Source organism: Marmota monax, unplaced genomic scaffold (assembly GCF_021218885.2).
Source record: "Marmota monax isolate L192 unplaced genomic scaffold, Marmota_monax_Labrador192_F-V1.1 WCK01_AAM20220418_F8-fsc00275, whole genome shotgun sequence".
Lineage (NCBI taxonomy): Eukaryota > Metazoa > Chordata > Mammalia > Rodentia > Sciuridae > Marmota > Marmota monax.
The window spans coordinates 389,486-416,622 of NW_026691942.1; the positions used below are offsets into that span (position 1 = coordinate 389,486).

Below are 27,137 nucleotides of genomic sequence, written 5' to 3' on the forward strand. Positions count from 1 at the left end.
TCGGAAGCCGAATGAGCCCGCGGTGACAGGTCCAGCACCACAGCACAGGCGGCTTCCATTATCCTCCTGCCCTTCTGAACTGGCTGCACATCTGGCCCACGTCAGCCTGGCCTTTCCCTGGGCAGTGTCGGGCGGGAGTCAGCACCTGCCCCGAGGGACAGCAAGCTCTCCCAGCGTGCGGGGCTGTGCTCCACGGGACCTGAGGGCTCGCTGGTGGTGACTGCTGAGTTCTCGGTGGCTTCAGTGGTGGCCTTCTCACACTGGTGCTGCTGATCTCCCTCTCCCTGACCGGGGCAGCTCGAGGGAAGCAGGTGTGGGCTGGGCTCTGTCTGTAGGGGATGCCGTGACCTTCAGCAGCTCCACCCGACCCTGGTGGCTGCGAGTTGACCAGTGTGCTTAGGAGGACATTGCCAGAGCAGGGTCGGCACATGTGTCCCAAAGCACAACGGGTCCTGAGCAGGTTCTCACGCATGTCACATGGCTGCACCTGTCACTAGTGTAGACAGTCCTGCTGGGGCTTCCCACCAGGGAGTCTCGTGGCAGAGGCTGAGGCCTTGCTTTCTCACCAGACCTCCACTTGTGCACTGGGAGCACGCCCTCTTGCCCCCCAAGTGTGTGCACCTGGGAGCACACCCTCTCACACACAGGTGTGTGCACTGGGAGCACACCCTATCACAGGTGTGTGCACCTGGGAGCACACCCTCTCACACACAGGTGTGTGCATTGGGAGCACACCCTATCACAGGTGTGTGCACCTGGGAGCACACCCTCTCACACACAGCTGTGTGCATTGGGAGCACACCCTTTCACACGTATGTGAGTGAGAGGAGGCAGCCCGAGAAGGCCGTGAACGAGGGAGGCCCCGTGGGGCGTCATGTGCACACGTGTGCCACGTGCGAGCCACGTGTGGCCTGTGGCTCGTTCATGTGCGGTGCTTGTGCACAGGAGTGGTGTACCTGCGTGTGGTACGGACATGGGTGGTGTGTGCACAAGCCCTTCCCCAGGCCTAACAGACTATGTTCAGGCCACAGAGACGAGGCTCTGCAACTGTGGGGACGGGAGGGCTACAGTCCGGGGGGAGCCGGGGCGAGGGCCAGCTCTGGGGGCCTCTCAGGGAGGTGACTTCAGGAAGAGAAAGACGGCGCCAGCCTGGGCCGCGCGGGAGGAGCTTGTGCGGAGGAGGCAGGAGCGGCCCCTGCTCACGTCCCTGGCGGGGTTGAACGTGGCCACTGCGAGGCCACTGGAGCCCACAGGCCTGGTGAGGGTTTAGGGGTGCTGTTATGGTTTGGATGGGAGGGGTCCCCCAAAGCTCCTGTGAGACGGTGCAAGAGGCTCAGAGGAGGAGCCGTCGGGCTGTGGAGCCTGACCCAGTCTGTGAGTGGTCCCCTGATGGGGTTAACGGGTGGCAGCAGGAGGCTGGCGGGGGCGGGGGAGGTGGCGTCGGGCTTGGCTTGGGGTGGGCATGCTGGCAGGAGGAGCCCTCCTGAGGTGGCTGAAGCTACGAGTCTGACACTCATCATCTGTCCATCCTGTATTTTGAATCTGGAGAGTGGAGTCTCCCCTGATCACCCTGTGAGCTGCTTCCCTCCGCCACACTCCTCTGCCACGATGTCCTGCCCTCACCTTGACCCCAGGAATGGAGCCGGCCGTCGATGGACGAAGACCTCTGAAACCCGCGAGCCTTCAAACAAATCTTTCCTCCGTCACGGTGGTTCTGGTCGGGTCCCTAGTCACAGGACTGAAATCACTGACTGAAACAGGTGCAGAGTTCAACCTGGCATTTACCAGGTGAGGCCTCGGGGACCTGCTGGGTGGGGATCAGTGACTGGTGAAACCACCTTCTCACCCACTCTCACTCACAGAGAGCCTGGGCTCCCTGGCGCCACACAAGGCCACGTGGCCCTCAGCAGGTTGTGTGCCCTGTGCCAGGTGAGCTCGTGTGCCTGCACCCCGAGATGAGGGGCCCTGCCCCAGCGCCCACTGGAGCCACACCATCCCACCCTCCCAGGCACGGCGTCCACCGTGCTGCAGTGGGCTGGCCTGGGCTGGGCATGGTCGCAGTGGCTGTGGGCGCCGTAGGCTCCTGCACCCCTTCCTCCTAGGCAGAGCCGGGGCATGTGTCCTGCCTCCACTGGGACACTTGGCCATGGCCCCTGAGGACAGCTCTGAACTTCAGCCGGGTCTGTGTGCAGAGAGAGGAGGCAAGGAGTCCCCTACAGGCTTGGACATGCCCTTCCGGCTCCCTCCTGGCAGTGCCCATGTCTCCAGGCATGTCCTGCACAGGCAGAGGGCGACAGAGGTGGGTGTCCCCACTGTCTCCCACACAGATGGGCTCCCCTCTGCAGCACCCATCACCTGCCCACCCACCACTAGGCACACACATGTACACAGCACACAGATGTACCCGGCACACGCATGTACACGGCACACGCAGCAACCCACTCTCACACCCGACTCAGGGCCAGGACATGGGGGCTGAGTGGAGGTTGAGCTTCTGAGCTTCTGAGGTCCCCACGGCCACGAGGAGGACCATGGGGTGGGGTCGTCCAACCTGAGATGTTGTGAGAGGCCAGGTACAGAGGAAGGCTGAGGTCCCACATGGGGACACGGGACCTGGGCTCACTCTGCCTGTGGGCTGAGAATGGAGGAGAGAGAACACTTGCTAAGTGGGCGCGCCCGGGTGTGGCCATGTGGTCCAGGGAGTCTCGCAGCACTGCAGCAGGCCAGGCCAGCCAGGCCGGAGAGACGGACAGCTCGCACAGGCCAAGAGGCTGGCAGGACAGGGCCAGGTGCTGGCGGGCAGAGGGATGATGCTCCCCACCTGAGCAGAGGGTGAGGGTGGCTTGAACAGAACGCTGCTCTGTGACAGCTGGCACTGCAGCGAGTCCGCACAAGAGCGAAGCCCTCGGTCCACGGGCAGAGTGGCCACGCCTGTAGTCCCAGTGGCTCCACTGAGGCAGGAAGATGGGAAATTCAAAGCTGGCCTCAGCAACTTAGCAAGTCCCTAAGCAAATTAGTGCAACCGCCTCAAAATTTAAAAATAAATAAGTAAATACAAGGGGCTGGGGATGTGGTTCAGTGGGTAAGTGCTCCTGGGTTTGATCCTGGTACCAATAAATAAATAAGAAAGACCAAAAGCAGAGCTTGGTTTGCCATGAGGCTGAACCCCTGAGTGGGGCTGAAGTGCCGTCCAGGAGGAAGCACACTCTCTAGGTGGTGCTCCCACTTACGGGGCCCCCAACCCAGGTGGCCTTGGAGTGACAGGCATGCACGGGGCCATCAGGGACAGTCTGAGAAGTGGAGTGCCCACATTCAGAGATCCTGGGATACCTGCTGCTGCTGACTGAGAAACGGCAGCCAGAGAAGTAGGAGGTGAGCTGTGCCCAGCAGGGTTGACCCTGAGAAGAAGTGGCGACAGCTCTCAGGTGTGGCTGGGGAGTCCTGGTTAGCCAGCAGGAGCAAGAAGGCACTGCCTCATCCATAGAAGTCGGTGGTCGTGGTGGGCATGCTGGCAGGAGGAGCGGTCCTGAGGTGGGCGGAAGCTACGAGTCTGTCCAGGTTTGGAGGCCAGAGAACTGAGAGGAGGCCAGGAAGGGAACAAGGAATCCAGAGGCCAGGGAACCAGTTGGTTGTTAAAGTCACAGAGAACAAGGACAGAGGTTAAGTGAAGACAACTGTGACAGACTTAATTGAGGGGGAGGGATCTGAGTTAGAAAACCACCCATCCATCATTCATCCATCATCCATCCATCATCCATCCATCAATCATCCATCCATCCATCCATCCATCAGCTCTCCATTCATTATCCATCATCCATCCATCATCTCTCCTTCTATTATCCATCATCCATCCATCATCTCTCCATCCATTATCCATCATCCATCCCTCCACCCTTCATCCATTCATCATCTATCTATCCATTATGCAACATCCATCCATCCATCCATCTATCCATCCATCCATCATCTCTCAATACATTATCCATCATCCATCTACCCATCCATCATCCATCATCATCTCTCCATCCATTACCCATCCATCCATCCATCCATCCATCCATCCATCTATCCATCATCTCTCCATTCATTATCTATCATCCATCTATCCATCCATCCATCACCTCTCTATCCATTATCCATCATCCATCCATCCATCCATCCATTATCTAGCATCCATCTATCCATTCATCCATCCATCAATCATCTCTCCATCCATTATCTATCATCCATCCATCCATCCATCCATCACCTCTCCACCCACTATCCATCATCTCTCCATCCATTATCTATCATCCATCCATCCATCCATCCATCACCTCTCCACCCACTATCCATCATCTCTGCATCCATTATCTATCATCCATCCATCCATCCATCCATCCATCCATCCATCCATCACCTCTCCACCCACTATCCATCATCTCTCCATCCATTATCCATTACTTGCTATACCCATCCATCCATCAACCCCCCCCATCCACCCATTCAACTATCCACTTACCCATACACCCACTTGTTCAACATTCATAAACCATCCTCCCACTTATCTATCCATCCACTCTTCCAACCATTCATCATCCTCCTGTCCATCTATATGTCTGTCCTTCTATCCATATGTCCATTCACTTACTATCCATCATTCACATTCTGCATCCATCCATTTATCCATCCACCCACTCATTCATCTATTCATCTACCATTCTTCCAGGTGTCCATTCATTTACTAATATATCCTCCATCATTCATCATTCATCATCCATCCATCCATCTATCCATCCACAATCATCTGTCTATCCATCCATGGGTACATCCATCTAGCACGCTTCTACTGACTTATCCATCTATTCCCCATCAGCCCTCGATTCAAACTTCTATCGATAATCCACATGGTTTGCAAATAGAGCTGATATTTACCTAAACTACATAAGAAAAAACTTAAAAAACTTAAAAACTCAAAAATACCTAAAATATTGAAGCCTGGCAAAGTAATTACTAGCAGAGTAAGTGTGAGAACTCCTAACTGATGTTTACAAGACGATGTAGTGTCCAGCATCAAGATACCCTGACCTCAGACCAGGGTTCCGGCCGAGAAGCAGCCTGGGACTTGACAGAGAGCATCAGGTGCCTGAGCTGGGAGCTGAGAAGCTGCCCTAGGTGGCGGGATTGCTAACCACCTGTGGGCTCCAGCGCTGCCCGTTGCTCATTCTGGACATGGGACCTCACTTAGAACTAGACTCTTGGAATCCTGGTGCCTTCAGCCTCTGGGGTCTCTGAGCTGCTGGTTGGAGCACCGGGTGCAGAGGCCAGGTGGGGATGACTGAGGATTGCACTCTGTGGGATTTGAAAAGCCTTGGTGTCCAGTCCACATAGCCATCTGGGGCCTGGATGTCCTGAGATGTATGTTTTGAGCCCACGGAGCTTTTCCCAGATGAAGAGGCTGAAGTAATTCACTCACCCTAAGCAGCCCTGGGCCTTGCAGGGTCAGGGACCGGGCAACACAGCCGCTCTGAGCCTGGGCTTCCTCACCAGCCCGGGGCCCCAGGGCAGAGGCTAGCATGAGGGGCTTCGTCCTCCTCCCCCTGCAGGGGTGTCCTGGATCGGGGCGCGGGGAGGAGCCTGTGCCTCAGCCCCATGGAAAGGAAGCATCAGCTGTCCTTGGTGGGGCCTGAGTGTCACCTCCTGGGACACCCTGAGGTGGAAGCTCCCTGGCCAGCAGCCACCTAGGTGTGCCAGCTCACAGCCAGTGGCCCCTCGAGCAGCTTTGCCTTCATCATTGGGACTTGATTGGCAGGTCCGTTTGGGACATTAAGAACAGCTCACTTACATCCTGCCTGTGGTGCAGGGGTACGGCCTGTGCCCGGGGCCGGGGACTCCTAGTGGATTACTATGTGCCACGCTGGCCCTGGGAGCACCGCTGGGCAGGAGATCTGGACCCGCCGTGACTGGGCCTCCTGCCCAGCGGTCAATGGAGGCTGCTTCCCCCCGGAAGGGATGAGGGACCAGCAGGTGCCTGGCCCCGTGTCCATAGTGGGCAGGCCAGTGTCGAGGGTGGCGCTGGAAGCCTCGTGCCTGCCCAGGGACCTCTGCACCCCAGCACTTGGGCAGAGCATGAGGAAACAGATGGCAGGTGCTCTGTGGCCTCCCAGGGGCAGGACCTTTTCACCTTGGCCAGAGCAAGGACCGTGTGGACCAATGTGCTTGAGGCCCCCTGGTGGGCGAAGGTCAAGGGCAAGCCACACTCCAGAGATGCTGGGCAAGGCAGCGCCCGAGGCCCCCGGAAGCTGCTCTGGGAAGGAGGTGATTATCCATCACTCAGGCCTGTGTGCTTCTCCTCCTCGGAACTTCTGGGCTTTTCCAGTGACAAGAACACTTAGAGCAGAGTTCAATTGCCACCCCTCTTTTAGCAGGACCCGTAGTGAGAGAGCTGTACATTGTTCCTGGGAGGTGTTTCTCAGGGGAGTTACATGCTCGTCTTCAATTCTGTCCCCTGATTGCTGGTTGGAATGCAAACCTGATGGTGAGAGTGCCAGCAGCTGCTTTGGGCTATAAGGAGGAAGCCACCTGCTCAGAGTTGGAAAGATAAGAGAGGATGGCTCTAGGCTTCTGGGGTGGCGAGTGCCACGTGTCCTCAGGGTGACTGCCTCAGACTGCCTTTTCCTCCATGAGATACGAAAATACATTTCCAGCTTGTGTAAGCCACTGTGATTTTGGGTTTTCCGCCACACTCAGTCACACTAACCCTGATCACTACACATGTTTGCCAGGGAAGGATCATTCTCTCGAACGTGCCGAAATGCCAGGTCAGCTTCTGAGTCACACCTGTGAGCAGTGATGGCTTACATGTCGAGAGAACTGAGTTACATGTGCACTGAGAACAGCCTCCACACTTACCACCTGGGGTAAACCTGGGGACTGTCCCTGGACCACCCAGAGATCCCCAGCGGGCTGCTGGCCACACCTGCTCTGGCAGGCCCCTGGGGGGAGGCAGTAGGTGATGGCCCTTCCCTTCCTTCCTGCCATTTCTCTGTGGCCCCCCAGGCTCCACCTCAGGGGTCCTGGGGCTCTGCATACAGGACAGCTTCCCCGAGGACCACCTGGACCTGCCTGTGGCGTGGGTGTGACGGAGTCCAGGAGAGCTCCGGTGCCTGGAGTCCATGCTTCGTTTGGAGGGTCCGAACCCTTTGCTCGCACCTGACCATGTGCCCTGCGTGTGCCCAGGAGGAGTGGCTCCTTCCAGGGCAGGGTGCTGGTCGGCAGCCACGACGGCGCACAGTGTCCCTAGCGCCCTCAGCCGAGCTGTGCATGAGGCCCGGGTGGAGCCTGAGTGTGCAGCCTCCCTCTACCTACAGAGGAGGCCTGTGGGCGGAGCCTACAGGGAGGGGTGTCCTGATGTGGGAGGTGGCACCAGGCCTCAGAGAGCCCCGGGGTCACGGGACAGTGGAGCCGGGGGGGGGGGGCCACTGCTGCCAGGGCTGATTCCTGAGCCCCAGAGCTGGCCATGCCCGTGGCCTGAGGATGGCAGTGTTTACTGCTGTGTGTGCGGGGACCCAGTTGTCAGGAGATGTTGGTGGGCTCCCAACAGGTGCATGGCCACAGGAGGTCTCTGGCCAGGTCTTGGCACAGTGCTGTAGCCATCCTCCAGTTACACCCTGCCTCGCAGTGCCGCCCAAGCCCAGTCCTGACACCTACCCGGCCCTCTCCTCCCTGGCTGGACAGCCCCAGCCACCCTCCTGCTGACCAGGCCTAGTCCTGACACCTACTTGGCCCTCTACTCCCTGGCTGGACAGCCCCAGCCACCCTCCTGCTGACCAGGCCTAGTCCTGACACCTACTTGGCCCTCTCCTCCCTGGCTGGACGGCCCCAGCCACCCTCCTGCTGACCAGGCCCAGTCCTGACACCTACTTGGCCCCCTCCTCCCTGGCTGGACGGCCCCAGCCACCCTCCTGCTGACCAGGCCTAGTCCTGACACCTACTTGGCCCCCTCCTCCCTGGCTGGACAGCCCCAGCCACCCTCCTGCTGACCAGGCCTAGTCCTGACACCTACTTGGCCCCCTCCTCCCTGGCTGGACAGCCCCAGCCACCTTCCTGCTGACCAGGCCTAGTCCTGACACCTACTTGGCCCCCTCCTCCCTGGCTGGACAGCCCCAGCCACCCTCCTGCTGACCAGGCCTAGTCCTGACACCTACTTGGCCCCCTACTCCCTGGCTGGACAGCCCCAGCCACCCTCCTGCTGACCAGGCCTAGTCCTGACACCTACTTGGCCCTCTCCTCCCTGGCTGGACGGCCCCAGCCACCCTCTTGCTGACCAGGCCTAGTCCTGACACCTACTTGGCCCCCTCCTCCCTGGCTGGACGGCCCCAGCCACCCTCCTGCTGACCAGGCCTAGTCCTGACACCTACTTGGCCCTCTCCTCCCTGGCTGGACAGCCCCAGCCACCCTCCTGCTGACCAGGCCTAGTCCTGACACCTACTTGGCCCCCTCCTCCCTGGCTGGACAGCCCCAGCCACCCTCCTGCTGACCAGGCCTAGTCCTGACACCTACTTGGCCCCCTCCTCCCTGGCTGGACAGCCCCAGCCACCCTCCTGCTGACCAGGCCCAGTCCTGACACCTACTTGGCCCTCTCCTCCCTGGCTGGACGGCCCCAGCCACCCTCCTGCTGACCAGGCCCAGTCCTGACACCTACTTGGCCCCCTCCTCCCTGGCTGGACGGCCCCAGCCACCCTCCTGCTGACCAGGCCTAGTCCTGACACCTACTTGGCCCCCTCCTCCCTGGCTGGACAGCCCCAGCCACCCTCCTGCTGACCAGGCCTAGTCCTGACACCTACTTGGCCCCCTCCTCCCTGGCTGGACGGCCCCAGCCACCCTCCTGCTGACCAGGCCTAGTCCTGACACCTACTTGGCCCCCTCCTCCCTGGCTGGACGGCCCCAGCCACCCTCCTGCTGACCAGGCCTAGTCCTGACACCTACTTGGCCCCTCCTCCCTGGCTGGACGGCCCCAGCCACCCTCCTGCTGACCAGGCCTAGTCCTGACACCTACTTGGCCCCCTCCTCCCTGGCTGGACAGCCCCAGCCACCCTCCTGCTGACCAGGCCTAGTCTTGACACCTACTTGGCCCCCTCCTCCCTGGCTGGACGGCCCCAGCCACCCTCCTGCTGACCAGGCCTAGTCCTGACACCTACTTGGCCCCCTCCTCCCTGGCTGGACAGCCCCAGCCACCCTCCTGACGCCCAGGCCTAGTCCTGACACCTACTTGGCCCCCTCCTCCCTGGCTGGACAGCCCCAGCCACCTTCCTGCTGACCAGGCCTAGTCCTGACACCTACTTGGCCCCCTCCTCCCTGGCTGGACGGCCCCAGCCACCCTCCTGACGCCCAGGCCTAGTCCTGACACCTACTTGGCCCCCTCCTCCCTGGCTGGACAGCCCCAGCCACCTTCCTGCTGACCAGGCCTAGTCCTGACACCTACTTGGCCCCCTCCTCCCTGGCTGGACGGCCCCAGCCACCCTCCTGACGCCCAGGCCCAGTCCTGACACCTACTTGGCCCTCTCCTCCCTGGCTGGACGGCCCCAGCCACCCTCCTGCTGACCAGGCCTAGTCCTGACACCTACTTGGCCCTCTCCTCCCTGGCTGGACGGCCCCAGCCACCCTCCTGACGCCCAGGCCTAGTCCTGACACCTACTTGGCCCTCTCCTCCCTGGCTGGACAGCCCCAGCCACCTTCCTGCTGACCAGGCCTAGTCCTGACACCTACTTGGCCCTCTCCTCCCTGGCTGGACGGCCCCAGCCACCCTCCTGACGCCCAGGCCCAGTCCTGACACCTACTTGGCCCTCTCCTCCCTGGCTGGACAGCCCCAGCCACCTTCCTGCTGACCAGGCCTAGTCCTGACACCTACTTGGCCCTCTCCTCCCTGGCTGGACGGCCCCAGCCACCCTCCTGACGCCCAGGCCCAGTCCTGACACCTACTTGGCCCCCTCCTCCCTGGCTGGACAGCCCCAGCCACCCTCCTGCTGACCAGGCCTAGTCCTGACACCTACTTGGCCCTCTCCTCCCTGGCTGGACGGCCCCAGCCACCCTCCTGCTGACCAGGCCTAGTCCTGACACCTACTTGGCCCCCTCCTCCCTGGCTGGACAGCCCCAGCCACCTTCCTGCTGACCAGGCCTAGTCCTGACACCTACTTGGCCCTCTCCTCCCTGGCTGGACGGCCCCAGCCACCCTCCTGACGCCCAGGCCCAGTCCTGACACCTACTTGGCCCTCTCCTCCCTGGCTGGACGGCCCCAGCCACCCTCCTGCTGACCAGGCCCAGTCCTGACACCTACTTGGCCCCCTCCTCCCTGGCTGGACGGCCCCAGCCACCCTCCTGCTGACCAGGCCTAGTCCTGACACCTACTTGGCCCCCTCCTCCCTGGCTGGACAGCCCCAGCCACCCTCCTGCTGACCAGGCCTAGTCCTGACACCTACTTGGCCCTCTCCTCCCTGGCTGGACGGCCCCAGCCACCCTCCTGACGCCCAGGCCTAGTCCTGACACCTACTTGGCCCCCTCCTCCCTGGCTGGACGGCCCCAGCCACCCTCCTGCTGACCAGGCCTAGTCCTGACACCTACTTGGCCCTCTCCTCCCTGGCTGGACGGCCCCAGCCACCCTCCTGCTGACCAGGCCCAGTCCTGACACCTACTTGGCCCCCTCCTCCCTGGCTGGACGGCCCCAGCCACCCTCCTGCTGACCAGGCCTAGTCCTGACACCTACTTGGCCCTCTCCTCCCTGGCTGGACAGCCCCAGCCACCCTCCTGCTGCCCAGGCCCAGTCCTGACACCTACTTGGCCCCCTCCTCCCTGGCTGGACGGCCCCAGCCACCCTCCATGAGCACCTGCTGTCTTCCATGTCCTGAGGGGAGGCGCCCACCTATGGGTGAGGTATGCAGGGGCACTGCTGGACGGTATGCGGGAGGCCAGCAGGGACAGAGGCCTGGGCCTTGTGGCGCGCAGGGGTGAGCTCCCCAGGGCCTGCGTCCTCCCCAGGAGCTGCCTGCCACAGGGAGCAGAGAGCAGCTGCACTTCAGGAGTACGCCAGCTTCGGGGACCCAGCTTGCACGCCAGGCAGCAAGGACTCAGCGGGCTGCCTGAAGAGCTGGACACCAGAGCGCGCCTGGGCCTGGCCTGGTCCTGCCTGCTGCAGGCCTGGGGGCCTTGTGTCTTGTGGACCAGCCTTGGTGACTCTGTGATGGCCCTAATCTGCCATTTGGACTGTCTTCCCAGAGAACCTCGGCACAGGCTGCGGTGCCACGAGGGGAGGGCGGTGGCCTCACGTGGCTGGGCCCGTGGCAGCCGAACCTGCTCCCATGTCAGCATCACAGGTCCCACTCGCCTCTGGCACCCTGATCAGGTGCCACCGTGCCCTTGGGAAGGGCAGGGCCAGCAGTCTGACCCTTGGGGTCAGCCAGTCTCTGAGCTGGAGCACCCTGGCTGTGTGAAGGTCCTGCTGCTGTCCCTGAGGTGGGGCTGTGGGTGAGGGTCAGGGGCCTGTGGTCAGGTCCTCATAGGCCCCTCCTGGCTCCCAGGCTCCGCCTACTCCACCCTGCTCTGTGCTGGAGCTGGCCAGCGGGAGCCTGGTGGGCATGGAGGGTCCTCCTCAGGATCATGGCACCTTGACCCTGTCACGTGGGGCCTGCACCACCCAGGGCCCCAGTCCTGCCGTCTCCTGCTGGGCCACTCTGGGGTCAGCCTCCAGCGGCAGCTCAGCCCTCCCTCCCAATCCCTCCCCGTCTCACACACAACCTAAGATCGCCTGAGACTCTTGACCTAGAGAAAAGATTTTTAGAAATTAATAATCAATTCTTCACGAAGTTTTACTGAAAGTGAGTTTCCTTAAACAGAACCACAAGGCCCACCAAGGCCTGATCACTGCACACGGCCTTCTCTGCAGGGTCCACTGGGGTGACCGGGGCCTGCGAGAGGGGGACAAGCCTCAGAAGGGAAACCCAACAGGCCCCCAGCACGGGGCGCGGCCGAGCAAGGCCAGGCACGTGGCCAGGTCTGACCATGGCCAGGCCCTGGTGGCCGTGAGCCGGCCAGCCTAGGAGGAGCGGGCACCCAGCTGCCCTGGGAGTGGCAGTGGGCAGAGAAGGCCCTCCAGGACTCCGGCTCCCCTGCCTCCCGCCACAGACCTGCCACCCAGCTCGTCTTGTGGCCCTGGAGATCACACCAGGCCCGTCCACGTGTCCTCCATAAAGGAGCACAGAAGGGAGCCCCGGAAGACGGAATCGAGGCCACTCAGGAGCCTCCGGGAACCGTGGCGGGCAAGTCCTGACCCCCTCACGCGATGACGTCCGACCGGCGCCCCACCAGCCCACTCCAGGGGACAGGGCACCGGGCGTCAGATCCGCACATCCCCACGCGTGCAGACGCCTGCCTCCCTGAGCTCCCTGAGCTCCCGGGCGCCGCCCTCAGCTCTCAGGACTGTGCGCACGGTGCCCGTTGGCGGGACCCAGCCACAGAGCCATCCTGTCTGCTTCTCAAATCAGAGTCCCCAAGCCGAGGTCACAGCGTGCCTCCTTCCTGAGTGGCCCTGGACGTCGCTCCGCCCACCCAACACAAGTTCCCCCCTGAAAACCCTGCAGGGCTCCCAGCCCGTGGGGGGGCCGCACAAGGATACGCCTGGGCAGGGCCTCCGTCTGGCTGCCGCTGGCGGTGCCCCCTCAAGCAGCCGCGGAGCCAGGGGTCGGGTCCCCGCAGGATCCCGTGTGGCCTGGAAGCCAGAGCTGCAGGTCAGTGGCTGCAGTCCCCACCCCACCCACCAGGCCTGCACTGCAGCCAGCACCACACCAAGAAGGGTCCACAGGGGGCTGATAGTCAGCGTGACCAGAGCCTCCGAGTGCTGGGACAGGGGACCCTGAGAGCTGTCTGGGCACCGACGCCGGGGATGCCCGTCTTGGTGGGGAGGGCCAGGGTGGGAGGTGGAAGGACGCCTCAGGTGCTGGGCAGTGGGCAAAGCCACGGCCCAGGCTGAGCCACCCAAGGCCACACCCAGGGAGAGGTGGCATCACTGCCCCCGAGCCACACTGCTGACCACATCCTGTCTTGAAACCCAACACTGTTTCCGTTTCCAACGCCTTCAGTCTCCTCTCCTGTCCCTTCTGCTGACGTCAGCACGAGATGCCACCAAGGCCCGACGTCGGTGAGCCGCGATACGTTCTCAGTAAGGACCGCGGGACTTGCTTCCGTAGAGGTGTGTTTAGGAGACGGTGATAAGCTGTCTTCTACAGGGAGAGGCTATTCAGAGTTGAAAACTGCACGTCCAGGACGCACCCTCAAGGCAATCGCTTAGGTAGGCGCTACCTACTACCCCAAGCCACTGTCGGCCCCACCACTGTGGATGGGGGTTAGACCGGGGTCAGCAGGCAGAGTCTTTAGAAGTGCCTGGCGGCCCGTCCTCGGGAGCAGGCTGTGCGCAGGACACAGGTGTAGCTGCCTACACATCTGCCCAGTGAGCTGGGACGCCACCTGTCACCAGAGCTGGGGATGTTAGGTGGGAGGGAGCTGCTTCTAGAGGTCCTCAGGACCACGGAGACCATGAGGGACCTGGGGGACCACTCAGAAGCAGGAAGAGCCACGTCCTGCACCTCTACAGGAAGGGGCTGGAGGATGAGTGTCCCAAGCCCCTGGGAAAAGCACTGACCTCCTCAAGCCTGCTGGCCTGCCTGTCCACTCCATGCTGCCCCGGGGCCCGTGGTCATCCCCTTTACACTCGGCCAGGACCTCAGCAGTGGTGTGCTTGAGTTGGACATCATCAGCCATCCTTCAGCCCACAGCCCGTCAGGCGCTCCCGAGAAGCACCTCCAGAGCCCTCGCCCCCTGCCAGCACCGTCCCCGTCCCGGCCCACTCCCCGGTCTCGTCTCCTGCCTTCTTCCTCTTCGTCACATTGTTATTTTCTGGAGCGGGTCCTGCACCCAGGGTGCTCCACCACTGAGCTGCACTGCCTCCACTTTCTGGGTCCTGAGCCAGTGTCTTGCCGGGTCCCAGGCTGGTCTTGGTTTGGGATCCTTCTGCCCAGCCCCGCGAGGCTTTGGGGTGCTCCTGACCTCTGCCTTTCGTTTCCACAGTGGGTGCTGAGCTTGGAAGAGGTGCTGTCTTCTGCGGTGCTCAGCCCTGCAGGCACCAGGGGAGCCCTGGGGCTGTGGCCCCCTGAGAGCCCACAGAGCCACGGCCACCCTCCCTCTTCCCGCTGAGCGCCTGGGGAGAGCCGGCGTGGCAGTGGCTGGTGTCGTCCGTCCTGTAGCCCCGATTGTAGGTTGTCAGCAGCCGCCAGGCAGGTGACCTCTCCTGGAGGCAGAGTGAGGCCACTTGCCAGGTGACCTGAGGGGAGGACTGGCATCCGGCGCCTTCTGCTTCCTGCCCAGCCAAAAAGGAGCGACAGCCCACCGACATGGCTGTTCGCGATGCCCCTGGCCTGGCCTGGTCTGGTCAAGGGGGGACATCAAAGTAAACTCAACCAAGGACTCGCCACAGGACAACCCGCCTGTGTCCTCTGAAGGCTGCAGGTTGGAGGAGACCACCAGGGCGCAGTGGGGAGGTGATGGGAGGGGAAGACCGTGAGCCCACGCAGCAGGAGCAAGGGCTGCTCCCGGGGCCACAGGGCTCCAGGACACCCAGCGTCTGTTAACGGACGGTGCGGGAAGCACTGGTTCTCGGAAACGTGTCCGAGCACAGGGGCGTGAGCCCTGGTGCTCCGGATGCCCTCGGTGCAGGTGCTGCGCTCCAGACACCCTGGCCACGTGGCAGGAGGCCAGCAGTGGTGAGCAGAGGGACAGGGCTGGTGTTGACTGGGCCCCTCCTTAAACTTGCTTGAAAGTCTGAAATTTACCAAGTAAGATTCGGGGGGTGGGAGAGACAATGAAGCCAGACCCTCTTCTGGGAGACAGTGTGGACAGGAGGAGCTGTTTGGGGCTGCGGCACCACCTGAGCCCTGGGGGACAGCGTGAGCAGCCACTGTGGATGCAGCCAGCTCTGAACCCGCAGCACAGGAGCCAGTGACACTGTGGGTCAGGGTCAGGTCAGGGTCTTCCGAGGCCCACCCAGGGGGGCAGCAGACACTGCCTTCCAGCCCTGCCCGCCTGCTCCTCAGGGGCTCCAGCAGTCTTCACCCTCCACTCAGGCAGGAAGGGGCAGAAGCCTGGAGACACCTGTCGGGGTTCTGCAGGGTGCTGCTCTGCTGGGGTCAGAGGTCTCCAGGGCACCTGCTGCCGTCCCTGGGGATGCAGATGTCCCAGCCTTGCAGCCGCAGAGCAGTTCGGGCGGGGGTCGGCCTCCGGCAACCCGTGGTGCTCCACGGAGCAGAGGCTGGCACCTGGGGGTGAGTGTGGGCAGAGCTGGGGCTGAACCAGGCACTGGACCGCACCTGTCTGAAGGCCGGATTCTCAGAAGCACCGAAGCTGGTGAGGACGGCCATGAGCTCCAGGGAGCGCACATTTTTGACAGATGGGCGGAGAAGGTCTGCTGCAGCTGCCGCTGGCATTTGGTTGGGAAGCGTCCACAGCTGTGCAGGATCATTAAGGGGCTGGTGTCCACAGGGAGGTCTGCGCCTCTGCTGATTCCTCAGGATGGAAACTCCTCGTGCAGCTGAGCCATCAGCCCTTCTGTCAGCACCCCAAGAGCGCTGCGGCAGGAGAGGCGCGAGGCCGCCGAGGAGGGACGCCGCCCCGCTACCAGGTGAGTGGTGGTGGCGCGCCCACCCTCTGTCCTGTGGATGAGCAGCAGGGTCATTCCAGATGGGCAGAGGCAACGGGTTCTGCAAGTTAGTTACCCTGTGCCGCGACGTGTTCCCGGTGGCTAGATGGGCCCGTGGACACGGGGCCCTGACCCACTGGGGCCGCTACGCAGGGCTGGGTGGAGGTAACCAGGGTGGGAAGGAATGTCCCACGGAGCGGGAGGCCGTCAGGACGTGGGTCCAGACACCCGGGGGCTCCGGCTCGACCCCACAATGCCTGGTGAGAGATGTTCCCAAGTCCTCCCAACCCAGAGACGCCCTGCCACTGTGTAAGTGTCACCATCAAACAGGGCTAGAGGCTGGAAAGCAGCGGGAGCAGGCTGTGTGGGGAGGGAAGGAGGAGGCCTGGCCACCTCCCGGGGCAGCTCTCCTCCCAGCAGTGGGGGCCGCCGAGGGAGGGCACGTCTGGGTGAGGCCAATGGTCTGTGGGGGTGGCCAGAGCAGCACGCCACGGGGGAGAGGCAGGCGTCCTCCAGTTCTCTGTGCCTTGAGGCTCGCAGTGGGCAGGGCGAGGGAGCACTCCAGCCTGGTGACAGGGACCGTGTGGAAGACGACCAGCGGTGGTGCATCAACTACCAAGTGCGGCGAGTCTCTTACGGGTGGACCGCTGTTCTGCGTCTTCTCCTCACACGTGGAGACTTCCGAGTGCCGTCTGCAGCTCTGTGCCTCAGCACTGTGCTCCCCGTCAGGCTGGGCAGGGGTGGACCAAGGGGCGCCTGTGCCCTGGAGGGGCCACGCCCAGGTCCCCCCACACCTGGTTCCAAGGAGGGCCGGCGGCCTCACTGCACGTCTGCCCAGTGTCCACAGCATGGCACCCACCCGTCCTCGGAAAGTACCCTCCGTCACCCAGTCAGCGTGCCAGTGGCCAACGTGCCTGGCACCAACCAGGCGCTAGAGGAGCCTGGCTGGCTGCTCCCAGGGAAGCTGGGGTGAGCGGGCACTGGGGTGACACTAAGTGCTAGAGACGGAGCCTCCAGAGTGACGCGTCTCAGGAGGGAAGGCGTGGGCGCCCAGAAGACCTGCCGGGCGTGGAGGGTGGGGAGCTCTGTGCCCACGAGGACCACAGCCCGGGGCCCGGGGCAGACGAGGGCCCTGCCTGGATCTGACTGCTCCTCCTGGCAGAAGTGCTGGACAGCAGACCTGTGCGTGGCAACTGCTCTGCACACCTGCCCTCCGAGCACCGGGGTCTCCCGTCCCCCTCCAGGGAGAGCACCAGAGCCCCGCCCTCAGGTGGAAGGCGCTGACCCCAGAGCACTGTGTGCACTTTGGGCCCCGTCCTCCCCCTTGCTCCAGGGCTCAGACTCCGGAGCCCATGCCCACAACCAGAGCCCACTCCCCAGCTGCTGGCTGAGTGCAGGCCATGCCCTCTACCTGGGCCCAGAATGGGTGGACACACCTGTGGCAGACAGGGCCACACTTGAGCCTCGCCTGGGAAGGGCAGCCTCCCGAGAGGGGCAGCAGGAGGACGCAGGGCCCTTGTCATTCACGTTCTGACTGCACAGCACCAGGCAGAGCAGAGTGGGTGGAGCCTGTGTGCCCGGCATGCCAGACCCCGGGACTCCAGGGTACAGGGGCAGCACGTCCTGGCCAGGTGCCACAGGGAGGCAGGGCACGGGCACCACCACCCCAGCGTGCTTCCCTTCAGGGGAAGGAGCAGGACTGGGGAGGGCGCTGGTCCCCAGGGCAGAGGGAGGGGCACAGCCCTGGAAAGGAGGTGACAGAAATGTGATCAGTCTTTGGTGGTCACCAAGCCAGACGCAGCTGACAAGTACATTCAGCTGGTGAGTTGGCCACAGACCGGCCGTACCCCAACACGCAGGCAGGACGCTCAGGCGGGTTTCCGGGACAGCGGCCTCCCCTGCCTCCCTCTCTCAGAGGCAGATCTGGAAGGACTGCCCCAGCAAGCAAGTGACAGGGAGCAGCAGAGGTGTCCACAGGCCTCTGTGGTCAGAAAGGCTCCTGGTCGACTCCTCGGTGCTTGACGGTGCGTGAGGAGGAAGGCAAAGCCGGCGCCTGGGTCGCGGTGCGCGAGCCCCTGACAGAGGAAGGTGCTGCTTCCGAGCGGGCAGCGGGCTCCCCAACATGTCTGCAGAGGTGACAGGCTAGCTGGTCACCCAGGCGGAAGGTGTGCTAGCAGGCCCAGACTGCAGCAGAACATCGCACCCCGCAGTGACAAGGACGGGCAATGACGAGGACGTGGGCCATGAAAGCCAAGGTTGCCGAGTTCCACAGGCCAGGGAGGGGCCAGGGACAGCTGGAGACAGCAGCAGAGTCGACGTTCCCACTGTGGCCACAGCGAACCCACGGCCACCCTGGCTGGGCCGCACGCTCTTCCGGGGGATGAACAGAAGCGTGCAGGACGGTCAGAGGCTCCCGGTCAGGGGGCACCATGCTAAGAGTGACAGGGGTCTGGGAGAAAGCAGAGCAACTTGCCGGAAGGCCGTGAGGGGACCTCGCGGGTCACTGGGAGAACAAGGGTCACTCAGCAGACGGGAAAGGCAGCACTTCACAAGACCACCACAGGGACCCAGATGTCCAGAGAGACGGGAGCCATCAAGATGAAAGGAAACTCCCTATCTACGTTCCAGGGTGAGCGAGGGCTCCCAGGAAGCAGGAAGGAGTCCCAGGGAAGGACGGGTACCAGCAGCACCTGGAGCCCAGCACGGCCAGCAGCCGCAGTGCGGGCCACCCTGGGGCAGCCCCCACGGTCGGGGCAGCAAGACCCAGAGCACCTCCAGCTCCCCCAGTCAACCACCTCCCCCAGGAAGCCCACAAGCCCTGGTCCCCAGGAGTGGGCGGGAGGTGGCCAAGCAAACGGACTTTACCAGAGATCAGAAACACAGATGGCAGAGGGAGAGGCCAGTGTCTGCCCGGAGGACTGCCGGGACCCGGCCTCATGGCTCCCCTCAGATGTGGCGATGCCCCCGCAGTTCAGTGCCAACAGTGGCTCAAGAGGACTGTAAGACCTGAGATAGTTGGTGGCAGGGGCCGTCTTGACCTCACTTAGACTCTTAGGGATGTCTCCTGCAGAAATGAGAAGCCACACTGGCCATTCTGTGCCTCAGGACATCAACTGCAGCAAGACCTGTGACAGCCACATGGTGACAGGCTTCACGGTGTGGCCACACACAGAGCCACGGGCTTCTTAGAAGACTTCAGAACTACTTGACAAGGCCAAGTGTGCGACACAGAGTATATTCAGAAATACAGAAATACACAAATGCTGAACGCAGAGAAGGCGTGGCCTGCATCATGGAGGCATATTGGCCCTCGCCAGCGTTATCTCCCCAAAGACTCTCAGATGGTATCATCAAGTCGACACCAGCTGTGTGCTCATTCCTTCCTCTACCCACTCTGTGTCCACTCACTACCCACGTATCCACCCCATCTATCCACTCACCCATCCACCAATCAACCTCATCCACACATCCACTCACATATCCTGTCAATCACCTCGTCTATCCACCCACCCATCTGTCTGTCCCCCTATCCACCCACCCCAGCCCATCTGTCCATTTTTCATCCAGCTCTCCACCTACCACCTGCCCATCCAACTACTTGTCTATCTATCCATTCACCCATCCACCCATCCACCCATCTGTCTACCCATTCGCCCATATATCCACCCATCCACCCATCAATCCATCCAGCCATTCATCCATTCATCTATCCATCATTCAGCCCTTCACCCATCAGTCTACCCACTCATTCACCTGTCTGTCCATCCATCCACCACCCACCATCCACCCATCCAACCACCATCCACCTAGCCAACCAACCAACCAGCTGAACTTTCATTTGCTGTGTCCCTGGGGTCTGAGGATGCACAGGACACTGTGTGTCCTTAGGGATGGAGAGTCTCTGGAGAAGATGGAGTACCGAGGCCACTGTGATGAAGTCACAGGAGGTGGTGTGAAGACAGACCCAGGCACCGCAGTCCAGGAGCCTGCTGACTCTGCTGCACACAGGATCCGCCCAACAGCCACGCGTCCTTGGGCTTCACATCTCCTTGTTGTTTGCACATGTCTTTCACACTCCTCCTGCCCTCCAGGACGGGCACAGCCAGCCTCCTGGGGACGGCACAGGCCGTCCACTTTGTGCCCACAGCCCTGTCCTTGCTGCCGTGGGCAGCCTTTCCTGGGGCCTCTGCCTGAGCACCTGGGTCCACGTGCCTGACACCCCTGCCCAGGGGGCTTCTGTGAGAAGCCCAGCAGGTGTCTAATGTGTGCCCTTGGGGGACAACAAGTAAGGAGACTGCGTATTCCTGCCCCTCCACCCTGTCTGCTCAGAGGCTGCTTCAGAAGGTGATAATGTCTTTCTTTCTTTGTGAAGTCACCTCTGATTGCGTGACCCCTTCTGATTACACCTTCTCAAGAAGCCAATAACTTACTGATCAGGACTCCGTGGCTCCTCCTTGGTGTATGAGTGCATGACTGTGTGCGTGTGTATCACTGATCATGTGTGTGCCGGGTGTGGCTATGTGAGTGCATGTGGAGGTGTGTCACTGGGCAACGTGTGTGGCTGTGAATGTGGCTGTACATGGCTAGATGTGAGTGCACCCGTATGGCTGTGTGTGTGGCTGTGTAGTTGGTGTGAGTCTTGTGTGTCTGTGTGAGACTGCGAGTGTGCATGAGCCTGGATCTGGGTGCTCTAGGATCCACCTGGGTGCAGACCTGGTGACCTCTTGTCCCAGGGCTCACTACTTGCATGTGACAGCAGGTGTCTGCTTGTACTTCCTGATGTCCAGGAAGGGTGACAGGAGGGAAGAGGGCTTGTGACATGGGCATCATGAACAACCTTGACCCATCTGTGGTCACTCAGGGTCCACTCTGTCGGCCACAGGGCAGTGCCTGGGTGTGAGGGAGGTTCTAGATGGTAGGTGGCCCATGCAGAGGGCAGAAGTGGCCACCAGCAGCAGACCCTGTCCTGAGAGCCTCTTGGTGAGGTGAGGGGGAGCGTGGAACAGGGTGGCCGCCTCTGGGCAGCAGGAGCCCTGACCAGAGTGCCCTGGATCATGTGCAGCTGCTGTCCACCCTGCCCCACCTCTTCCCTCAACCTACTGACTTTGGGGTGGCGTTCGGCCAGTGAGGGGTGTGCTGCCACTCCCCTGGGAGCCCCACTGCTGCTCCTGTCCGTTCTGCTGATGTGTCCAGTGCTGTCTGGGTGCAGGGCAGGGTGCTGGGGCCTGAGCCTTCTACTCTGAAGTCCTGTGAAGGCCCTCGTGCAGAGCCAGTTGGTGGGACAGTGTTCCCAACTCCAGGATGGCTGTGGGCAGGGACAGGCACTCTGGGGCTGTTATCAGGACCCTGCCAGCCCTGTGGCCCCCACACCTTCCTGTTGTGAAGGCAGCGACCAGAGAGCTGCCCCGCAGAGGACGAAGGAGAGGACCTGGACTCGGGCCTGTGGGGAGGCCACCACGGCACTGCTTCCCCTGCAGCTGTTTGACTCACGATAAGGAAGCAGGGTGAAGGGCCCCTCCCTCGGCCTGTCCCTCCACCACGACTCTGAAACGCTCCCCTCAGGAACCTAAGTGGGCCTTAGAAATTCACACCAGTGCACAGGTGCAGGAGCTGCCCACTAGGAGCCGCGGTCACTGGGCTGAGGGTCCAGAGGCCCGGTTGGCCTTTGAGCTCACAGGACTGAGACGCATGCATTATTCAGGAGCAGGGGACAACGTGGGAAACAGTTAAAGAGCAGCAAAGCCGGGAGTAGACAAGGCCACACAGGGACCGGGCTGTGTCCACAGTTTATGAGAGCCGCTGTGCCGCGGTGCTGGGGAGCCCCCGCCCTGGGTTCACGGGTCACTCCAGTTTGCCTGTGATTCTGGCTGCCTCAGCCTCCCTCTGCTGCCCTCGGCCCGCAGAGCAGAGCTTTGTGGAGCTGAGACTTTAAGGGTCAGCACCACACTTGGGACTGTCCTTCCTATGGCCACACCCCATTGACAGTGCCGAGGACCTCCCAGGCCTTCCTGGGGCGGCCTGGCTGGCAGAGTGCTGGAACCGCATGTGCATTTTAAGTCCACCTGCAGATCTCTGAGCACAAGCTGGACAGTGTCATCTGCTCGCCCCTCTGTGTGCCAGGCTGGGCATTAGGGCTGCTAAGCCACTTGGTAGAGCCCCTGCACACTCTGGCCATGGAGTCATTTCAGCGCCGTCCACCAGGCGCCCTGTCCACCTGGCGGGCTCTTATTTCTCCTGGCTGGGGAGTTGGGTCCCAAGTGCTCTAATGAGGGTGTCACGTCACTTTCTGAGCAGCTGCAGGAGCCAGCTCTCCACCTGCCCTTCCAACCTCACAGAAGCACAGGTACCCAACCCTATAGCACCTGCACCGGCCACCAAGCCTCCCAGCCACCACAGTCCCCAAGGGGACCCTGCACGGGACCTGAATGGCACCAAGTGTGCTCAGGTCCTCCTGGAAAGAGGCAGGGCATATGTAGATTAAATGATCCACAGACGGGAACAGAGAGTGAGGGTGGCATCTTTCTCAGAGAGGGAAGATGGGACAGCTTCATCCAGGCCAGAGACGCCAAGGGCTGGATTGGGTCTCTGCACATCTCTCAAATCATGCTCTGTGAACATGGTTATGACAGTGAAAAACAAGATTTTCCCCTGTAAAATTAAATGTCACTCTTGATAGCATAAAATCTGAAACATCACCTTCCAAGTCCACACCAATACTTTACACAGAAAATTAAACTCTCCCTGTTTATTGAGTGGATAATGTAGCCTTGCAATGTGTGAGATCCCCTGCTAAGTGAGAAATTAAAAATGCTCACTGTAAAGTCTAATGGTATGTATGAAATAAAAAAGGGAACTTAATTGGTAATCAGAAGAAATCATAAAACTAATCATGCAATTAATGCCTTCAAAGCAAGGGTGAGCGGTGTGTGTAACTACGAGGAAACACCTTGACACCACGGGCCCCCGGCAGAGCGAGAGGCACCAGAGGCCGTGCGGGGCTTCCATGGCTGGCCCTCGGGCGCGAGCACTCCTTGATGTGGCATCTGCGTGGGTTCCAGGCGCTGTCCCAAGGAGGACCGTGCAGGGTCACAGGGAGACAGGCCATGCCCTGAGGGCAGGAGCTGGAGAAGCCAGCGTCCGTCTCCCAGAGGCGCCTTCCCACGGCGGCTTGGCAGGCCGGACGGCTCAGTTCTGCACTTGGTCTAAGAAGGTGTCCGTTTGGTGCTGGGCACCTGATGCTCATGGGGGCAGTTGCTGCCTCCTCGCAGTCCACTGCAGGGCGACCGCCTCCAGGTCAGGGGTCCCACTGGGGTGAAGCATTCAGGCAGCAGCAGTCTGCACGGGCAGGAGCTGCAGAGGTCCTATCTCTGCAGGACGGAGATCAGGAGGGGCAGCTGTGGCCTGAGGCCTGGGGGCCACACTCCTCTGGGACAAGGGCTTGCCCTTCTGCCTGCTGTCTAGGGGTAGCTGCCTGGCCCAGCACCTGCAGAAGCCCTGACCCTTGGAGGGACAGGCCAGGAGGGGAGTGGCACCTGAGCTGACCTTCAGGGAGAAGAGAGGCTCTGGGCAGAGGAGCAGTGTGGGCCAAGCTGGAAAAGGCTCGGCAGGCTCTGTGTGCCGTGCCAGCCCAGCAGGTAGGGCTGGGCACCACCTACTGGCCTTGGGGGACTCTCCCCACCATGAGCTGGTGGAGGAGGGGCCGTGCTTTCTGGAATGACAGAACATGGTCCTGACTCTGCATCTGTCATGAGAGCCTCACTCACACTCTAAGGTGGCCTGGGACAACATGCACATCAGCCACTGCAGGAGCACTGATGGCCAAGGGGAGTGACGGCTGGGAGTCACCAGAGATGGCAGGAGCCAGTGCCCTCTGTGGCCTCTGCTCCCCTATGGCAAGGCGCGTTCCTGTCCACCTGGTCTCATGGTCACTACCGATGTTTTGTGGGTCCTCTCTGTGGGACAGCTGCAGTCCTGCTGGGGCCCTGGCCACAGGCCGTCGAGCCCAGCCCCTGGAGGGAGGCACAGACACACGGCTCCTGGCCTTCTCTGTGTTTCAAGAAAGGCGAGGAGAGCTCTTGGTCACATGGACGATTTGGTGGCAGTTTAGGTGAGGGCAGAGACGCCCAGCCCGTGCTGAGGGAAGACAGTGCGACGGGAGGCCGTGTGGCCATCTGCTCTTGGGGGTCCTCAGTGACTCTCCTCTCGCCTTCCTCAGTCTCACATGCTTGAAATCCGCTGCACAGTCCAGGAGGGCCCAGGAGCTGCAGACCACCCAGGGACCACAGCGTGCTGGAGGCCCAGCCAGGAGGCCAGAGCCGGGAGCAGAGGCCAGAGACAGCAAGAGTGGCACACGGGTTGGCGGGAGAGGAGGGACAGTCCAATCCAGGGCCACGCATGGGAGGAAAGAAAAGTGGACCCCAGCTTCCCACGACGCCTGCAGATTAAAGCCTGAAAAAATCACAAAAGTTTCAAAGGAAATACCTAAATGTCTCCCTGAACTCCGGGTAGAAAAGGATCCCTTCCAACCCTTCCCTCAGAAAACACGGACTTCAGAGGGCAGACGGCGGGGTCTGGTGACCAGAGGCCTGCTTCCCTGCCTCACAAGGACCCCCTGGGTAGCGGGCAGGTGGGCAGTGCCCTCTGGGAGCCTGCCTGCAGTGTGAGAGGTGAGGGCAGGGCAGGGAGGCTCCCAGCCCCAGAGGACAGAGGCTCTCAGAGTCCTCCAGGTGCTGCCCACCTCTGCATCCCACCATAAAAAGGTGGAAAGCTGACCCTGAAACCCAGGCCCTTCCAAGGCCAACACAGGACAGTCCTCTCCCTGAGGGAGGCGCTGAGAGCGCCTCAGAGCCGTGAGCTTGGCGGCTAGGCCACAGGGGAGGGACCTGTGTCAGTCAGTGACTGCGGCCGTGAGCCGTGACCGCCCCAGAGTGGCCGAGAAGCTCCCCACAGACAGACCCCCCAGTACTGCGCAGGGCTTCACGGCAGGTCTGGTCCCAGGGCTGTGCCTGCCTCTGCCATCAGCTCAGAGGGACAGGTGCACGCCAGCCAGGACGAGTCACGTTCAACCTCCCCAAAGCCACGCCCCTTCTGAGCAGGTTCCGAGGATGCAGCCACACTTCAGGGACGGTCTCCCAGGAGTCAAACCTGTTAGATTTTCCTTGTTTCAGTTAATACCACTTTCTATTCAGACATTTTTGGTCGAAATCAACCATCAGAGAATGTTTCGTGGGAGAGGAGCCTCCTTAGTCGATAGAGCTGACGCTGCTCTCTCCACCGGGAGCAGCCGTTCCAGCCTCACTCCCACGAGGTCAGGACCGGGGAAACGCGAGGCAGCCACGCTTGCCATTCTGACCTGGGTGCCTCGGCCCACCTAAGGGTCTGGTGTGCAGAGGGGCGGGCCTCGGGGCACTCACAGACAGGGCTGCTCAGTGTCCCCTGCACAGTTTCCTCCGTGCCCAGCCCCACACAGACGCACTCTAGCAAGCTCCTGGACAAGCGCACGCGGGGCCGGGGATCGGGAGCCCCCGTCCTGGAGGGACGAGGCGGGTGCCCTGGGACCCCCTTGCCCGCTGCGGAGTGTTGTGAGTGCAGTTAGCTTAAGCTTACCTGGGGGTCCTCCACCCACACCCAAGTGTGGGGAAGCGGCGGGGGGGCAACCAGAGGAGACCTCCCCAGGGCCGGCATCTCAGACCAGGACCCTCGTGGGCCGTAGGCAGCGTGGGGCCCGCAGAGCGAGGGGAGTGCCGAGAAAGCAGCCGGGCAGCTGCCTGTCCTGGCCCTGGCCAGCCCTCTCCCACCAGGGAAGGGCCCCTCCCGGCCCAGCTGTCTGCCGGCCTCCCACGCTGGTAGTTGACACTCAGTAAGCAACACGCTCCAGATCATAGCAAGAGCATCAGCTTGCGTCTGAATGATCCCCGAACTTCTCAAGTAATCACGGCATACATTCAAAATTCACACAGAAACGGCTCATGAATAAAAGTGCGCTTCTGGGTTTTGATACAAATACAGATTGACAGAACCCCTGAAGCCCATCTATGGACACCCACCCTGGACTCCTGCTGAGCGCCTGCCCTTTGCTCTCATGAGGCTCCCAATCACAGGACTTGCTACCGCCAAGGGTCCCTGTGTCACTAAGGGCAGGTGGATCATCTGGCAGGGGCCACAGGAAGCTGTGGCCTGAGGGAGGACGTGCAGACTCCCATGGGTGACCCAGGTCTTTGCACACTGGGACAGGGGCCAGCCACCTCTGAGGGGCTCCCAGCCAGGTGCCTTCAGGGTCTTCTGGTTTCCAATCCTCAAGGCCCAGAGAAGGCAAGCCTGACCACCAGGCAGCGGAGGCAGACCGGCCCCAGGCCAGGTCCTCGGCACCCACAGACACCTCCATCACCTGCAGAAGGGGCACTCACCATGCAGACCCACAGTGCTGCCCTGACTCACAGATCCTGCCCTCCAGACCTCCACCCCCCGAGACCCTGCAGACCACACAGCTTCCCGGGCTGGACAGGTGGGTGAGTTCAAAGCCTACTTCAAATGCACTCCTTAACCACCCATAGCAAAGAAAACCCTCTGGGCAAAGTTATTGTGTTCACTTTCTTAAAAGTGCTATCAAAGCATACAGATTTTTAAAATATGCCAAAATGCCTCAGAATCACAGCCAAAGACACCAAGGAAAGTTGTATTTATGAGGGAATTGTTTTGTCAAAACGTTCTGGCTGGATATAGTGGCCCACACCTGTCATCTCAGTGAGTGACTCAGGAGGCTGAGGCAGGAGGATTGTCCAAAGCCAATCTCACCAAATTAGAGAGACCCAGCTCAAACAATTAAAAAATAAAAATAAAAAGGATACCACTAGGGGCTGGGGTTGTGGCTCAGTGGCAGAGTGCTCGCCTAGCATGTGCGAGGCCCTGGGTTCGATCCTCAGCACCACATATAAATAAAGGTATTGTGTGCAACTACAACTAAAAAATAAATAAATAAATAAACATTAAAAAAAGGATACCACTCACTCCCCAAAAATCAAAGGGAAAAAATTTCTGAAATACTAAGTGGCTTGATTCTGTAAACTTTTGTCGCCAATATTTTTTTTAAGAGTCAACTTGTATTTCTGTTGGAAAAAAGTATTACGCAACCACCAGTTAGCCAACAAAAAAAGCAGAATGAAGTACACTTATGCTGAGATAACTTTACTAACAAAACTCCAAAGACTGGACCAAACGCAGATTAGAAATTTTAATTGAAAGCTTTCTAGACCGAGCCTCCTCTTCCCCCCTTAAATAATCATGTTTACATCGAAAGTCTAAGAAGCCAATCTTAGAAACAAATTCAGCAGGAAAGTGTGGGTTTGTTTAAAAAGAACGGTTTCTATTTCTCAGATTCTTTCCCACAAGGGTGTCTTCCAGGGACTGGACCCCGTGCTCC

General features: G+C 60.9%; 1 protein-coding gene and 1 long non-coding RNA gene across 4 annotated transcripts in view; one reads left to right on the forward strand and one right to left on the reverse strand.

Annotated features, from left to right (window-relative positions):
- LOC124082555 (uncharacterized) overlaps window positions 1–6,695 on the forward strand; it is a 68,460-nt gene extending 61,765 nt beyond the window's left edge. Inside the window, exon 5 of the long non-coding RNA XR_006848499.2 lies at window positions 1,549–6,695. This is a non-coding gene — a long non-coding RNA (uncharacterized LOC124082555). The remainder of the gene's footprint in view (window positions 1–1,548) is intronic.
- The window catches only part of Ptprn2 (protein tyrosine phosphatase receptor type N2), a 769,678-nt gene that overhangs the window by 213,195 nt on the left and 529,346 nt on the right, over window positions 1–27,137 (reverse strand). The window lies entirely within an intron of this gene.